Source organism: Loxodonta africana, chromosome 1, assembly GCF_030014295.1.
Source record: "Loxodonta africana isolate mLoxAfr1 chromosome 1, mLoxAfr1.hap2, whole genome shotgun sequence".
Classification (NCBI taxonomy): domain Eukaryota; kingdom Metazoa; phylum Chordata; class Mammalia; order Proboscidea; family Elephantidae; genus Loxodonta; species Loxodonta africana.
In genome coordinates this window covers 159,282,512-159,300,145 of record NC_087342.1, presented here as the reverse complement: position 1 = coordinate 159,300,145, position 17,634 = coordinate 159,282,512, and the positions used below count along the sequence as shown (strand labels likewise).

Sequence of the window (17,634 nt, the reverse complement as noted above, 5' to 3'; positions counted from 1 at the left end):
TAGCCAAATGCTTAACCACTGTGCCGCCAGGGCGCCACCTTAGTTTATAGATGCGAGAAATTAGACACATGTTTGCTATAAGGTGCATATGTCCTGTACGAACCATGTAAATTTACTTTTTACTTCAAAAACTGGCTCCAAAGTGACTGTTTTTTGTATTGTCTTATCACATAGAAACTAATTTTATTGCTATCAACATTAGATATAATCTTCAACATTGTCAGCCTTACTGCTATGGTTTAGATTTAATTATAGTATACTTCCTTTACCATGTACTTAAAATGATGATTAAATTTATTATTATAAAAGATATAGAATTTTTAATGAAAAAATCACATACTATGAAAATGGAAAAAGTGCAGACTCTGAGAGGGAAGGTAATATGACAAGAGTTGAGACCATAGGCATTTGGGCCATTTCCTCATGTAACTTGTTATGCCTTCAGGTCCTGCTCAAACCCTATCTCATATACGCCACTTCCATTTAGTGTTGGGGTGCTACTGTGCACGTCCAACTTTATGACTCTGTGGGTTAGACAACACCCTCAGGCCACATGGTGACTTTGTGGCCCATGGTGAAGCATTGTCTCTACTAAGACCTAGTTACAAGCCAAAAGCTGCTTCTCAAAAGGAAAGTAGTTATCTGCAGAGGGTGGCGGGTCTTTGCTTTAAAATCCTAAGAGTCTACACTGTGATTTACCATTAGAGGTCTGGCAAAGACTTCAAACAGCATCTCTATCTGCCACTGACACTTTAAGTACCATTTGATCAGCTGGATCATATGGCTTAAGTGGCATAGAAAATTGCATGGCAGCCTGAACCTATTGCAGAGCCTTCTCTGTTTTGGGCCGCACTCAAAACTAGCAGCTTTTTTAGTCACTTGATAAATAGGCCAGAGTAGCATACCCAAATGAGGGATATAAATACCTGTACCCATTGCCGTCATGTCAATTCCAACTCACAGTGACTCTACAGACAGAGTAGAACTGCCCCATAAGATTTCCAAGGGGTGCCTGGTGGATTCGAACTGCTGACGTTTTGGTTAGCAGCTGTAGTAATTAATCACTGTGCCACCAGGACTCCAAAGAGATATATGTTGCCTCCAAAATCTGAAGAGACCCACCTGGTGTTGTGCCTCCTTTTTAGTTGTAGGAGGGGCCAGAGGCAACACCTTATCTATTACTTTAGAAGGGATATCTTGACATGCCCCACACCACTGGACCCCAAGAAATTTCATTGAGTGGAAGGCAATTAAATTATTGTTGGGTTAATTTCTCACCCTCTATCACGCAAATGTCGTACCAATAAGCCTAGAGTAGTTGACATTTCTCATTTACTAGTTTTAGGTCCAATCAGCATAATGTCATCAATGTAATGGACCAATGTGAAGTCTTTTGGAAGGCAAAGGCAATCAAGACCTCTGCAAACTAAATTATGACATATGGCTGGAGAATTGATATACCTCTGAGGTAGCACAGTGAAAGTATATTGGTAGCCTTGCCAGCTGAAGGCAAAATGCTTCTGGTTGTCCTTCGAAACAGGTATGGAGAAAAAGGCATTAGCCAGATCAATAGCTCCATACCAGATACCAGGAGATATATTAATTTGCTCATACAATGAAACCACATTGGGAACAGCAGATGCAATTAGAGTCACACCTGGTTAAGTTTTGACAACCCACTGTCATTCTCCAAGATTCATTTGCTTTTTGCACAGGCCAAATAGGTGAGTTGAATGGGGATGTGGTGGTAATCATTACCCTTGCATCCTTCAAGTCCTTGATAGTGGCAGTAATCTCTGTAGTGTCTCCAGGAGTGCAGTATTGCTTTTGGTTTACTATTTTCCTAGGTAGGGGCAGTTCTAATGGCTTCCACTCAGCTATTCCTACCATAATAGCCTGTACTCCATTGTCAGAGATCCAATGTGGGTGTTCTGCCAGTTGCTGAGTATGTCTTATTCCAACTATGCATTCCAGAACTAGGGAAATGACTGAATCCACAGTGAGACAAACATAAACTAAAGCTCCATTGATAACTTGACTACCATACACCATCAGTCTGACTGGTGGGCCACAATGACGTTTGGGTCTGCTGGAATTAGTGTCAGTTCAGAGCCAGTATCCAGTAATCCCCAAAAGTTTGATTATTTCCTTTTTCTTAATGAACAGTCATTCTCATATAAGGCTGTAGATCTCTTTGGGGAAGCTGGGGGAAAGATTAAGAGTATACATTTTTGGCTGTGTAGTGGGGTCTTTCCTTAAGGGGACATGGCCTCTCCTTCATTCAAGGGGTTGGGGGTGTGTAAACTGGATCAAATCTGGGAATTGATTGAAAGGCTGTGACTCACTATTCTGGCAAATGAAGCAGGCAGCCATTCACCTGACCTAGAATTCTTCTGCTTGTACAGATCAAGTAAATATTTAGTAGGTTTCCCATATATTTTACTCCTATGGGCACTATGTCTAAGTGGCAACATCATAACTCCAAACAAGGCAGATAATTTTAGTTATTGCTATGATTCTGCTGTCCATTATGGTAACCATGCTCACCTTGTCTTTGGCTATTAAGTGCTGCCACTTGGCCCCTACCATGAATCAGCCCCATTGTAGTTAGGTGCCTTAATTCAGTTATGGCAATTCCGACTGTCAAAATGACTAACATAAAATAGCAATCATAAGCAGTCTTCGAGGATGGTGGGGCTCCTTTCACAAACTTGTTCCTCACAGTTGTGGTAGAAAGGAGTGTCCTTGGTCACTTCATAAGTGGGTCTGTGGGTCCAACCTGACAAATCCACTCTAACATGCCAGTTTCCCTAAGCCTTTGGATGCCTTCTTCTACAGTATACCAAAGCAGGCCTGGCACTTCAACCTGATTTAGTGTAGGCCACCACTTCATCCGTGCTTCAGTGAACCAACAAAATAAACTATTAGACCCCTTTCTATACCCTCTAGCTGAAACGTTGATGAAGAATCTGTGCTTAGTGGACCCATATCAATAGACTCAAACTGATCAAACTTTATGTTCCTTGTGCCATTATCGCACACCCGTAATAGCCATTTTCACACATATTCCCCAGGTTTCTGTTTGTACATATTAGAAAAATCAAGCAGTTGTTTTGGAATGTAGCATACCTCCTCATGGGTCACACTATGTACTTAAATCTAGTTATAGGTCTAGAAGCAACAATGGGTGGTGAGGATGGGTCCTGGGGACATTTAGCAATGCCTTGTGTGTCATCTGTCTCAAGAAGTGCTCAAGGCAATGCCCCAGGTGCCACTCCATCTGATAAAGAGAAAGGCTTTTCAGACACAGCTGGGTTACTCTCATCAGATGGGGTGGAATGGATAGCGGTTTTACTGGGGAGGCTGGTTTAGCAGACAGAGTAATCTCTTCACATGAGAGGAAGAGGGCTGGTTCTTTTGGCAGGAGTGATGCAATGAAATTTAGGGGCTCAGTATTCCCACTTCCTGATTATCTGCCCACAAGTCCCTATCCCAAGTTTCAGGATCCCATTTCTTCCCAATCAATGCCCTCACTTTAACTTCAGACACCATTCAAAGTTGGGAATTCAATTGGCATTATAATTCAGCTACTTTATGATAAGGCTCTGGGTTTGGTTTTCAGCAATATCAGCTCTGTTAATACAAGAAATGAAGCTTTCTTTCAGAGCACAATTAGCAGCTTTCAGGTCTTTTATGTGGTGCTAAACCTGTGACTCTGAAGCCCTGAGCTCATTTCTTTTTTTCACCACTTTGTCTAGCAAAAGCAGGACCAACCAATCAGCTTCTTTATACATCTCATTCTGACAAAATTGTAGAAAAGTGTCAAATATGCAATCACCCAGAGCCTTGTCTCTCACAAATATTTGATCCATTGGTGGTGATATTTTGTGTATTTCTATTGCCACCTCATGACATGAATTAGCAGTGCCCTCTTTACCACTGGAGGGAGAGTCATCAGTGCCTTTAAGGCTAGCCATACTTGAGAACCAATTCAGAAAACTCATCCTTGCAATTTTCTTCCTCTAGAACCAATCTCAGTTCCAAATGGCTTAGGTTGAGTTTTCTAGAGGAAAAAAACCAGTGAAGCATATATGTATAAATATATGCAGAGAAAGATTTATCTCATGGAAATTGCTCACACCATTGTGGAGGCTAGAGAGCTCCAAATTCATGGGTCAGGCATCAGGCTGGAGGCTACTCCTGACCCACGTGTTTGCAGGGGCTGATGACCTCAAAACAGGCAGGTCAGGTGGAAAGCTGCTGACTCACAGGGTTCTGGGAGATGGCAAATCCTAAGATCAGCAGGTCAGGTGGCAGGCTGCTGGCTCATGTCCCAAGAACTGGAGGGCAGAGAAGGATGAGTTGGATGCAGGATCCAGAGCACACGACCTTTGCCAAAACTTCCATATATATTGGATGCAAGCCACACCCCCAAGGAAACTCCCTTTTCAACTGATTGGCTGCTCACATCAGATCACAAAATGGGGGATGACTACATCAGATCACAAAATGGAGGATGATTACATCATTACATGACTGGCAAACTACATCATTACATAACTGCTAAACTACTGAGAATCATGGCTCAGCCAAGTTGACACCAACCTTAACCTTCACAGATTAAATAGATAACAATGGTTTTAAAATATAAAGGATATAATGAGAAAATGCAGTAAATATCTAAGAAATGTATCAAAAGGAGCAAATAAAAAGGGAAGGGTTTTATGTGAAAAGATAATGGCTTAGAATTTTCAAGAACTAAAGAAAGACATGAATCTTCAGACTGAAGAAACAGGTTAAACAAAAAGAAGTCCACATACAGATACCTTGTATTAAACTATAGAATATAAATGACAGAGAAAATATATTAAAACTAACCGGATAGAAAAGATAATTTACTGCAAAGGATGCAAGCTAGATAGAAAATTTCCTTCTATAAAAATAGGTACTTTAATACAATGAAATTATATATTTAAAGTGCTGATAAGAACAAAAAAGCTTTTCATCTTTAATACTACATTCAGCTAACCTATAATTTGAGTGTAGCCAAAATAAAGATATTCTCAGAAACAGGCTAATAGGGTCTACCAGTACTAATCCCTCCCCCCCCGCTTTTTTTTAAGGAACAAAAAAGGGATATAGTTTAGTAAGAAAAAAAAAAGAATCCAGAAGGAATTCCAGATTCTGACAGAAAAAAATGGACAAATTAGTGTTTGTTAATATGGTGGACTACATATCTTGACGAACTCCCTCAATGGAACGCAGACATTTCCAAAATTTATGGTAATAATGAACATATATTCATTTTCGTGCATAGTTCAGGGATCAAAATTTTTCATGCAGCTGAAGATTGTGGTGGTAAGTGAGTATGATGCTTTGGGTGCCTGGCGAGTGTTTTTTAACAAGTTTAGGTTTAGTTGATTACTGGAATAAGGCACTAGGCATAGGACCCATATGTAAGAGTAAATTTGAAATGTGGCCCCCCTGTATATAGCCAAGAAATTTTGGGTACATGGCATTATTATTCTGTTTCTCATCCCTCTCTACATTCATGCCTTTTGCAATGGGATTTTGTGGTTTCTGTTTTGTGGAGTATATTTCCAAGCCCATTAATGGTAGGCTTGGTTGTATGACTTTGACTAATAGAGTATGTACAGGAGTAAAAATGTGCCAGTTCTTAGGCCAAGTCTTAAGAGGTACTCTGTTTCCATTTGTTCTTCGTGCTTCCTTCATTACCAAGAAATGAATATGCCAGGGTAGTCTGTTGGTCCCAGAAGAATGGGAGACACATGGAGCAGACATAAACCAATCCCTCAGCCTGGTAGCCTGAGCCAAGTCCAGTCAAGCCTAGCCAAGATCGAATGAGCCACCCCAGCAGCACTGCAAATGTGTAAACTAGAAAAAGGTATTTTTGTTTGAAGATGCCGATTTGATGATGACTTTTTTTGAAGCATTATTGTGAGCTGAGGATGAAGAATGAGTTCATGCAGGTCTGTATGTTCTCAGCAAATAAATGACATTACCCAGTGTCATGGTCACAAGCTTTATTATTTACATAGCAGTAAAGGACAAAGAGATACAGGGTTAAATTTATCTCAGTCCTGTTCTTCTGAATGGGTCCTCATTTTGGGGTGAGACGACAAGGATATCTCTTCACACCTCAAAATGTGTCATAGTTGAAGAAACAAAGTGATAAAGGGCTTATGTGCCTCTAACCAGAGAGGTTTATGTGCTGGGGTGCATAGGAAAAGGGTAAGGTAAGAGAGATGAAGGTATCCCTTGATGCAGTCTGGGCTCAGGGTGCTGACAATCTAGTAGTCATTATCCCTAGCCTTGATGGCATCAAGTGAAGAACATTCCCTCTCCTTTGGGATCTAAGATTAGATTTTGCCAGCATGCAATTATATAGTTAATTAAATACCTTACCACTAAGACACAAGTGGTGGAGGCCTGAGTCCCCTAGGGTACATTCTTTCAGCAAGTCTTAGTGTAAAGGTCATGCAAGCATAAAGGTCATGCTTCTACTGCTATTATGACTGAATTATCTAATTGAAACAACTCTCTAAGGACTAAACTATAAGATTAAGGAGGAAAAAAACACACAATTCTTTTAGTAGAGAAAAATATTTATAACATTAATCACTTGGTTATGATACAATGTTTAGCAAACTAGAATAGAATGGCTTTTTCTAGTCTAAAAAACAATTGAAGAGCTCTGGTGGCATAGTGATTAAGTGCTTGGGTGCTAACTGAAAGGTTAGAGGTTTGAACCCACCAGCTGCTCTATAGGAGAAAAATGTGACTGTCTACTTCTGTAAAGATTACAGGCTTGGAAAACCTATGGGGCAATTCTACTCTATCCTATACAGTTGCTATGAGTCAGAATCGACTCAGTGGCACACAACAACAACAATAACAAAACAATTGGGGAAGAAAAAATTTAGCACTTAAGATACTTGAGGGAGACAAGTTTAAAACATCCGTTTTTAGCCATAGACAACACGGGAATGGACACCCAGTACAACCGTATCTAATCAACATTGAACTAGTGAATCAAGGTAGTACATTAAGGGACGTACGTATATTCATAAGCACAAAAGAAATATAATAAATAAGGACTGAACAAAAGAAACAAAACTGCAGTTTTTCACAAATAATACAATTTTCTATAAGTAAAATTTCAGGTATCTATAAATAACCCATTAAAACTAATTAGAGGCTTCAGCAAGGCTGAGTTTAATAAAAATTAATAGCTTTTCTACACACCAGCAGATACCAATTAGAAAAAGTAATTTAAAAATAAAGATGCTATTTACAAAAAGAAAAATGAGATGCCTGAGAATAAATCTAAATTTCTTTTAAATCGAAAGGTTGTGTTTAAGTTTCATTAGAAACATATTAAATGTGAGTATTACATGGAAAGAAAGTTTTTAGTTACCTGTAAAATAATAATGGGTGTATTACTCTGTGTCCACAAGCGTATAATTCAAGCTTGAACTATTTTATTAGCAGTGACAAATTTTCAGAAATGTAGAGGGGAAGGTTAAATTTAGGCCTATGATTAACTTTTTCTCATTATAATTCCCATTGTCTGATTATAGTTAGCTGGCTACTTTTTCAGAGATTAATTTTATAATGGCCTTAAAAATAATGAACAAGTGTCAGCAAAGATTTCAATTTCAATAATGTTTAGAAAAACAAAACAATTGCTCAATTCATCAAAATTTATTTTTATTTATCTCAGTTATTTGATTGTATTTTTTCTTTCTGAGCAGTACTTTTAGAGTCATAAGAAATTGGATTATATAAAGTTTTGTTAAAATATTGACTTAAAGGTAATGTATTAGTCACGGTCTAGCCAGGGGATGTAAATCTCACTGGTAATTTGAATAGAGAAAATTTAATAAAAAGAGTTGTTAATTAGCTAAACAGTGATCAGCTATTAAAAGAGAGAGAAGAGAATTCTAAGATGTAACAGAGGTAGCAGCAGTAGTAAGTGGCTACCACTTTTAAGGCTAAAGGGGATGAGGAAAGAACTTAGAAACTTAGAAGAGGAACTTGCAGGCCTAAAATTAAGGCCTCTGTGGAACTGGTACATTTTTACTCCCGTTCACATTCTGTTGGGTGAAGTCACACAGCCAAGCCTAACATCAATGGGGAACAGAAATATACTCCACCTCTAGACTGAGAAGGAATAAGCTGCCCACCACTGTAGATGAAAACTTGCTGGATGCCACTTGCAAACTTGAGAGCTGACGCCGTTGTGATAAAAGCTGACAGAATCCGTTGCATGCTGATGCCACGTGGAAAACAAAAACAGGAAAATGAAAGTCTCTTCTTCCAGCAACAGTGCTCACATCTCCCTCAAGTACTCTCTATTGCTCTATGGGCAGAGCCTAATTTTGAGCTGGCTGGAAAAGAAGGAATTTAGTTTGCAGAGTTTCCTGCTCCAGTGGAAAAAAGTAGGACAAGGAAAGGTAGGTTTGAAGCTGAGGCAATAAATATACCGGTACTATACATCCTTTTGGCTACCCAGCATCCGTATATACTCTTATACACAAGTCCCAACTTCCATACAACAACAACAAAATTCCATTTCCACCTAACAAGATGCTCCTATACTTATTACAAGTGAAGAAGCTTACACTCTCACCCACAAATGAGGAGATACAATATCTCAACAGTTATTTTACCCATTGTTGGGTTATATTAAGTATTCCTCAAATTAAATCACAGTCCTAATGAATATCCTGCTATCTAAAGGCTAAATTGTAAAGGCTAACTTTTAACAAACCTGTATAAAATTATAAGAGGAAGGAGGAGTGAGAAGAAGAAAATAATTTATATGGTAAAATAAATACATACACATAACAAGCAAAAACAGAATTTGTCAAGTTACCGTACTCCTCATTTCCTCAATTAGTCATAAGGCCATATTTGATGTTTATGACTCATTTCTTCCATTATTCATTCCATATTTCATCTTTCCTTAGCTAAAACCACAGCTGGTTTTAGTTCTTTACCAGATGAGGTAATCTAAACCTTCATTCTAGAAGGGTCTGAAGGCTCAATGGTCCTGTCTCTATTTCCTTGTTATAACATTTCCTTTAATTTTTACTACTGTGCATGAAGGTGCTAGAAGGTGCCCTTGAGTGCCAGTCATGTGCCTCCCTTACCTTCATTGTGTAGCAGCGACCCAAATTACTCTTGGTAATTGAGTTCAATCACTTCAGCCATTAGAGAAATTCCCCTTTTTGTCCATTGCTTCAGAGGCATGAAAAGCCCCAAATGGCCAGGTGGCAGTTCCAGTTTCAAATCCCATTTTCGTGTTTCCCCCAAACCAGCAGTGCTCAAAGGTGTGAGAATAGGGAACAAAAATTCTGGGATGATTTATTAGGTTTAATAGTGAGAACAGCCGCTCCCTCTTCTACCCCTTTGATTTTGAAACCATGTATTTTGCCTGTGTTGGTGGTGGAAGTATTACATAATGAATAGTCTCCTTTAAGACAAACAGGATATGGCCTCCCAACTGGAGTTATACTTGTATCTTCAATAAGTCAATTAAGCCTTCTCTTAGTCGAGCCACTTCTGAATGATGGGGTGTATTGTAAAACCAGTTAATTTCTTGGATATGACTCATTGTCGTACTTCTCTTATTCTGAAATGATTGCTTTGATTATAAGCAATGCTTTATGGAATACCGTAATGGTGGATAAGGCAGTCTGTGAGTCAACAGATGGTGGTGTTGGTGGAAGCATTACGGGCAGAGAAAAAAAATCTATATCCAGAATAGTTATGTATTCCAGTGAGGATGAATCTCGGCCCCACCATGATGGAAGAGGTCCAATGTAATCAACATACCACCAGGTGGCTTGTTGTTTATCTCAGGGAAAGATGTCATATTGGGGATTCAGTGTTGGTCTCTGTTGTTGTTGGTGGTCATTTAGGCATTCATCAGTAGAGACAGCCAACTCACCACGGTAAGAAGTCCATGTTATTGAACCTGTGCATAGCCTCTATTCCTGCCAGCACTGCCACTTTGTTTATGGGCCCATTAAGCAAGCTGTGGAGTATCTGAAGTTTTGCTGGTGGCATTAATCTCTTTAATTTCCCTGGGGATGTGGTATTGCTTTTAGTTTACTATCCTGGTAGGATGAAAACTTCCACTTATTTCCTATAATAATGCTCCTTCTTCTATAAGTTAAAGATCCAATGTGGGGATTCTGCCAGTTGCCAAGTACCTATTCTAATTATATATTAAGAAACTGGGGCTATAACCATAGGGTGGGTCTGTGGACCAACTTGGGTCATTGTGAGTCAAACACAGGCTTATTCTCTATGCATCTCTTTACCACCATAAGCCCCAACATTGATTGGTGGAACACAGTGACATTTGAGTCTTCAGGAATTAGTTTTATTTCAGAGCCAGTTTTTGGTAATAGCTGAAAAATCTCAGTGTTTTCTTTTCCCAGTGTACAATTACTCTGTTAAATAGCTCCAGATCCCTTTTGTAGTATATATTGTTGCAGTGCTGAAGGGCCTTTTCTCAAAGAAAACTGACCTTCTCTTTAAACAAGAGACTCTGTTAACTGACTTAGGTCAGGAAACTGGGTGAGAGACAATGGCTTTCCATAGTGGCAGTGCAAGTCAAGATTGTCCATGAAAATCAGGAGAGTTTTTTTTTCTCCTGTATATAGATCAAGTAACATTTTAGTAGGTGGCCCATATATTTCATTCCTATGGACACTGTCATTTAGCCACCTCCAAAGATCCCTATGGTTCAGAATATTATGACCACAACTAAGTGCCTGTAGATATTTTGTTTAAAGTCCCCACCTTATCTTTGGCTGTGAAGTGCTACAATTGGTCTCTGTTAATTTGGGATTCCCAGTGTAATAAAGGAACCCATCTCAATGGCAGTATCCTAAAGGTCATACCTGACCTAGAAATGAAAGCAAACACAGATATTTTCAAGGATCCCCTCACTGATATATCTCTCAATGCTTTTAGTGAAAGGAGCATCTTTTGGGCCTTTTCATGGGATGTCGTTAGTACGTGTGTTAGTATGTGTTTGTGTATGTAGGTTATACATGATAAATCCACTCCAACATTACTGTATTCCTAAGTCTTTGTACTCCTCTCTCTATACCATACCAGGGAACCTCTGGCATCTCAACCTCATTAAACATAGGCTGTTATTGAGTCCAAGTTTCAATCAGCCAATTAAACTATTAGAGTAACTTCTAGTTGTACAAGCTAATGCACTAAATCCAATATCTCTAGTAAGTGCACCCATATCAAATAATTCAACCGGATATAGTATTGTAATCTGTCCTCCTTGGCATACAAGAAAAAAAAAACCACACTCTTGTCAAGTGAATTCCAACTTATAGAGACCCTATAGGACAGAGTAGAACTGCCCGATAGGGTTTCCATGGCTGTGAATCTTTATGGAAGCAGACAGCTGCACCTTTTTCCATGGAGCAGCTGGTGGGTTCAAGCTGCTGACCTTTCAATTAGCAGCCGAGTACTTTAACCACTGAGCCACCAAGGCTCCTTCCTCCTTGGTATGACACTCTTAAAATCTGCTCCCATACATATTCCTAACAATGCATATTAGCAAAATGCTGCAATTGTTTTGGTATATAAGCTATTTATTTTTTGGTCCATACTTATATTTAACCCTCTGGAACAAGTTGGAGCCCTGGTGGCAAAGTGGTTAAGAGCGTGGCTGCTAACCAAAAGTTTGGCAGTTCAAATCCACCAGCTGCTCCTTGGAAACCCTATGGGGCAGATCTACTCTGTCCTGTAGGGTTGCTATGAGTCAGAACCAACTCAATGGCAACAGGTTTTGGTTTAGTTTGGTTTGGAGTAAGCTGAGATTTAACCCTAGGTATAATTATATTATAGATCTAGTGGCAAAGGGATGGTTGGGATATATCTGAAGCTGAATGGGCCTTCCCTAGTAAAGCATCTGTTTCAACTGGTTATTATAGGATTTATAAGCAAGGGAAGGCTAGTCTCCTTAGACAAGGGAGGGCAAACTAATGCTCCTGACAGAAGAGGGTTTGATGATTCTCAGTTTTGTCTGAGTCCAAGCAGATATTTCCATTCCAAATTTCAAGGACCCATTCCTTATCGATCAGTGCACTTTTACATGAAAAACTTGGCAAAGTTTCAAATTCAGCTGTTTGGTAATTCTGCACCCAACATATTAAATTTTATATGTGATTTTATTTAACAATTATTTATATTAAAATTTTCCAGTTCAAATTACTAAAGTGATCTCTGTCTCCTGACCAGATTCTGACTTATTCAGAACATGAATTGTAGCAATTTTTGCTAGAACAGTGACTTAATGATAATGTACTTGTTAAGGTCCAGTTAGGGGATTGATATTATAGTAGAAATGACAAACAATATGAACTGTGGTGTGTGATGGGCTCTACTGAGTGTGCTTGAATTCTTACACAAAGAAGATGACAAGTTCAGCTCAAGTCACAGTCTGAGGAAAAGAGAGGTCCATAGCAGCAACTCTTAGCCACTTAATGCTGCCATACCAAGAAATGTCACAAGTGGTGGTTTTAAAAAACAAAAATTAATTTTCTCACAGTTCTGGAGGCTAGAAGTCCCAATTCAGGGGGTCAGCAGAGCTAGGCTCTTTCTCTCTCTGTTCTCTCTAGGGGAGATCCTTGTCTCTTTCAGTTTTCGTAGCCCTGGGCATTTCTTAGTGTTCCTTGGCTGCTTGTAGATGTATCTTCACATGGCATTTGTCTTCCCCGTCTGTGTGTGTCTTTCTCTTTGTCTGTTTTCCCTTTTTATACAGCACCACGCAGAAGGTTTAAGACCCACTCTACTCTAATATGGCCTAATTAACATAAGAAAAGAACCCCGTATTTCACAACGGGGTCACATTCATAGGTAGAGGTTAGATCTTTAACATATCTTTTGGGGGGACAAAATTCATCCACAACACAGCCCTAAAAAAAGGTCTAATTTCTTGAAGCTACAGGGCAGATATTGCTGAAGGCAATCTTTTTGTCCTCCAGCTTTGTCTTCTCCCCTCAATGCTCTCTATTGGCAGAGCTTAACATCAAGTCAGCTCGCGAAGAAAAAATGTCATTTGCAAAGTCCAAATCCAGTACCACAAAGAAGGGAAAAAACAGGTGGGTTTGCCTCTGAAAGGCAATAAATCCAAGACTTGAAGCAAACCTACAAGAGGCATGGATAACCTGCTTGAAAATGAAATGAGTAAATCCAGTTTGAACTGGAAAAAAAATATATATATAGACTGCTCTGTGGTTCTAATGAAGAGCTCTAACATTTGTGCAGGAAGGGGTAGAAAAAGAAATTCATGAATTAACTGTTTAGTTTTGTAGTCATTTTCCTTATGTATAAAAATCATGCCCTTAAAATGATGATACATGTAGTTCACTGATTTATAGAATTTCAGAGATGCAAAATGTTTTTTAGTTTTTTAATTCATCATGTTATCTTTGGCATGTATGGATGACAGAGCATTGATATTAGTCTACAAAATCCAAGCAAAAATTCCGTCTGTTTTGAGATAATATGTTCACATGGGAGTGGAATAAGGACCTAATGAGAAGTTCATTAAATCAAGTCAGTTTTTGTTAATATGTTACTGTATTTTTTCACAAATAACATGCTCACACATATAATGTGCATAGTACGCCTAGGAAAGGGAGTTGCGTGGTTGGCAAAAAATGTATAATATGCACATTATTTGCATAAAAATATGATAATCATTAGCCACAAACTTGCTGCTTTTTATTGGGCCAGCATATTAACCCCTTAAGGTCCCTAGGTGGCATAAATGGTTTGCACTCAACTTCTAACCTAAAGGTCGGTGGTTGGAACCCACCCAGTGCTACTTCAGAAGAATAGCCTGGGCGATCTGCTTTCTGTTAACATTACAGCCAAGAAAACCCTATGGAGTAATTTTACTCTGTAATGCATGGGGTTACCATGAGTTTGAATCGACTCAATGGCAACTAACAACAACAGCAATAATAATTGACTCCTTAGGTGATTGGTTTCCTTATCTCTGAAATGAAAGTTTTGAGATTTAGTGCCTTTATGACTCCATGCCTACTTTGAAAGTCCCTCATTGTTGCTCTACCCTTGCACTGGGATTAGAACAGTAAGTGTCAGAACCACATTTCCGCTGTTTTACCACTCGAATGAGAAGAAGAAAACATTATTTTTTAAATAACCTTCTCTACAAGCTTTTAATTCAGAGTATATACAGATGCACCTGAGATTGTGGGTCTTATGGTAACAGGGTGGGTTATTGTGTGTTGAGATTTTTCAACTGTTATTTTTAAGTGTATGAAAAGCATCACTTTAGCAGAATTGGAGAGTATTTGGCTCATTCAAGACAGAAGCTGCAAAATACTGAATTTCCTTTTTTTAGGTTTAAGACTTAACTATAGCACTTGTGAGTTTCTAAGCTTTCAAACTTGACTATTTTTTCATATTCATATTCACAATTTTGCATTTTATCTGTAAGTGCTGCCACTAGGTTTATTTTAGAATGATCTTGTTAATACTCTGACAGGCAGTGAACTTCTTATCTTTACGACTCAGAAACATGGAACAAAAGATGGAGGAAAGGGTGAGAAAAAGAATACAGGGAATAGAGAGGCCTGATACTAATGTTCAAGTATCAACAGGAAAATATTTCAGGAGTCAGAAATGGGTCTAAAATTTGGGGGGGATCAAAAATGCATAAATTCTCTAGTGATTGGGGCAGAGGATATTTAATTCACAATATTAAATTCCTTAGTTATTTCGTAAGAAGAATATTTCCAACTCTATTGAACATGTATTTCTCAAAGACTGTTTAAGTACCTTAAAAAGGTGAATTTGTGTGAATCCCCTCAGCTGACAGGAGGGTGGCAGGTGAGCTCCGAGGATGGTGGCATGGGGCTTTGATCGTTCGGGAGACCCCCAGCATGAAAAAAGCAGTGTCGCTGATAAATGCAATAGATACAGGAACATTTCCACAGTTGCTCACTGGAATTCTTCAAAAATTTCATCTAAAGGCTGAAAGCAGTTTCAGTGAAGAAGAGGAAGAAAAACTTCAAGCTGTATTTTTCTCTAGAGAAACAAGACCTTCACCTAGTTCTTGAAACAGTATCATTCATTTTAGGACAGGCAGTGTATCACACTGTGAAGCCAGCAGTTTTGCAGCAACAGTTAAAGAACATGCATCTTAGACAAGACATAGAAGAAGCATTGGTCAATGCTTGGCCTACAATGGATGAAGAAGCAGTTGAAAAGTTCAGGCAAAGGATTTTGGCTCCCTACAAGCTAGAGATGGTTGAATGGCCACTTCATTTTCAAATGGATCACTCTGCTCAAGCAAAACTAAAACCTCCTCAAGCTGTGTTACAACCAGGAGTGAACAATGAAGATTCAAAGAGCCTGTAAAAAGTTCTTATGGAATTCAGTCCCAAGGAGTTGCTTGGTTTCTTTAACAAGCTAGAGACCGCACAAGCACAGCTGGATTCCCTTACATGGTGTTTTCGAAGACTGGTTTCTCCATCACTCTTCTGCAGCCTGATTATTTTACGTGGAAGAAGGATCACCAGATTATGTTTTCTGAAGGAGTCAATGACTTTCTTCCTGTAACTTATATAGCTTATGCTTCTTAGACAAATAATAGCCAAGGAAGATCATTGTTAAGACTACTGAGGTTCTAATATGCTATTTCTAGTTCTGTGAGCGACAGTAATTTTTGAAAACACTTTTGCTAGAGAGGAAACAAAAGTGAATATCATGTTGTTTTTACTTTTCTATTGTTGTTTTATTCCCTGACCCATTTAATATTTACATGCTTGTTGAAACGGTATGTATCAAGTTGAGTCCATGGATACAAGGTATAGGGTCGCTATGAACTGGAATCGACACAACGGTATTGGGCTTGGTTTTTGGTTCAGCAGAACACAGATCTTCAGTAATCAGTAAATGTAAGAAAGCAACCACATGCAATCAGATACATTATGGTATTTTTTTTTATCAAATATAATGACGTGTCTGTCAGTTTGTCATACTGTGGGGGCTTGTGTGTTGCTGTGATGCTGGAAGCTATGCCACCGGTATTCAGATACTAGCAGGGTCACCCATGGAGGACAGGTTTCAGGTGAGCTCCCAGACTGAGACAGTCTAGGAAGAAGGACCCAGCAGTCTACTTCCGAAAACCATTAGCCAGTGAAAACCTTATGAATAGCAGCAGAACATAGTCTGATATAGTGCTGGAAGATGAGCCCCCCAGATTGGAAGGCACTCAAAAGATGACTGGGGAAGAGCTGCCTCCTCAAAGTAGAGTTGACCTTAATGACATGGGTGGAGTAAAGCTTTTGGGACCTTCATTTACTGATGTGGTACGACTCAAAATGAGAAGAAACAGCTGCAAACATCCATTAATAATCAGAACCTGGAATGTATGAAGTATGAATCTAGGAAAATTGGAAATCATCAAAAATGAAATGTAATGCATAAACATCCATATCCTAGGCATTAGTGAGCTGAAATGGACTGCTATTAGCCCTTTTGAATCAGACAATCATATAGTCTACTATGCTGGGAATGACAGCTCGAAGAGGAATGGTGTTGCATTTTCAAGATCTATCCTGAAGTACAATGCTGTCAGTGATAGGATAATATCCACATGCCTACAAGGAAGACCAGTTAATACAACTATTATTCAAATTTACACATCAACCATTAGGGCCAAAGATGAAGAAATAGAAGTTTTTATCAGCTGCTGCAGTCTGACAATGATCCAACATGCAATCAAGATGCATTGCTAATTACTGGCGATTGGAATGCGAAAGTTGGAAACAAAGAAGAAGGATCAGTAGTTGGAAAATATGGCCTTGGTGATAGAAGCAATGCTGGAGATCGAATGATAGAATTTTGCAAGACCAACAACTTCTTCATTGCAAATACCTTCTTTCACCAACATAAATGGTGACTATACTTTTTTTTTTATACACATAGACCACGCCAGATGGAACACACAGAAATCAAATTGACTACATCTGTGGAAAGAGACGATGGAAAAGCACAATATCATCAGTCAGAACAAGGCCAGGGGCTGACTGTGGAACAGACCATCAATTGCTCATACGCAAGTTCAAGCTGAAACTGAAGAAAATCAGAGCAAGTCCATGAGAGCCAAAATATGACCTTGAGTATATCCCACCTGAATTTAGAGACCATCTCAAGAATAGATTTGATGCATTGAACACTAGTGACTGAAGACCAGACGAGTTGTGGAATGACATCAAGGACATCATCCATGAAGAAAGCAAGAGGTCACTGAAAAGACAGGAAAGAAAGAAAAGACCAAGATGGATGTCAGAGGAGACTCTAAAACTTGCTCTTGAGCGTCAAGCAGCTAAAGCAAAAGGAAGAATTGATGAAGTAAAAGAACTGAACAGAAGATCCCAAAGGGCGTCTCGAGAAGACAAAGTATTATGATGACGTGCAAAGAGCTGGAGATGGAAAACCAAAAGGGAAGAACACGCTTGGTGTTTCTCAAGCTGAAAGAACTGAAGAAAAAATTCAAGGCTCGAGTTGCAATAGTGAAGAATTCCATGGAGA

At 39.0% G+C, this 17,634-nt stretch overlaps 1 pseudogene; it reads left to right on the top strand.

The window, feature by feature from the left end:
• The first annotated feature begins 14,294 nt into the window (after positions 1 to 14,294).
• On the top strand, positions 14,295 to 15,835 carry LOC100674392 (COMM domain-containing protein 10-like; annotated as a pseudogene).
• The last annotated feature ends 1,799 nt before the right edge of the window (positions 15,836 to 17,634 follow it).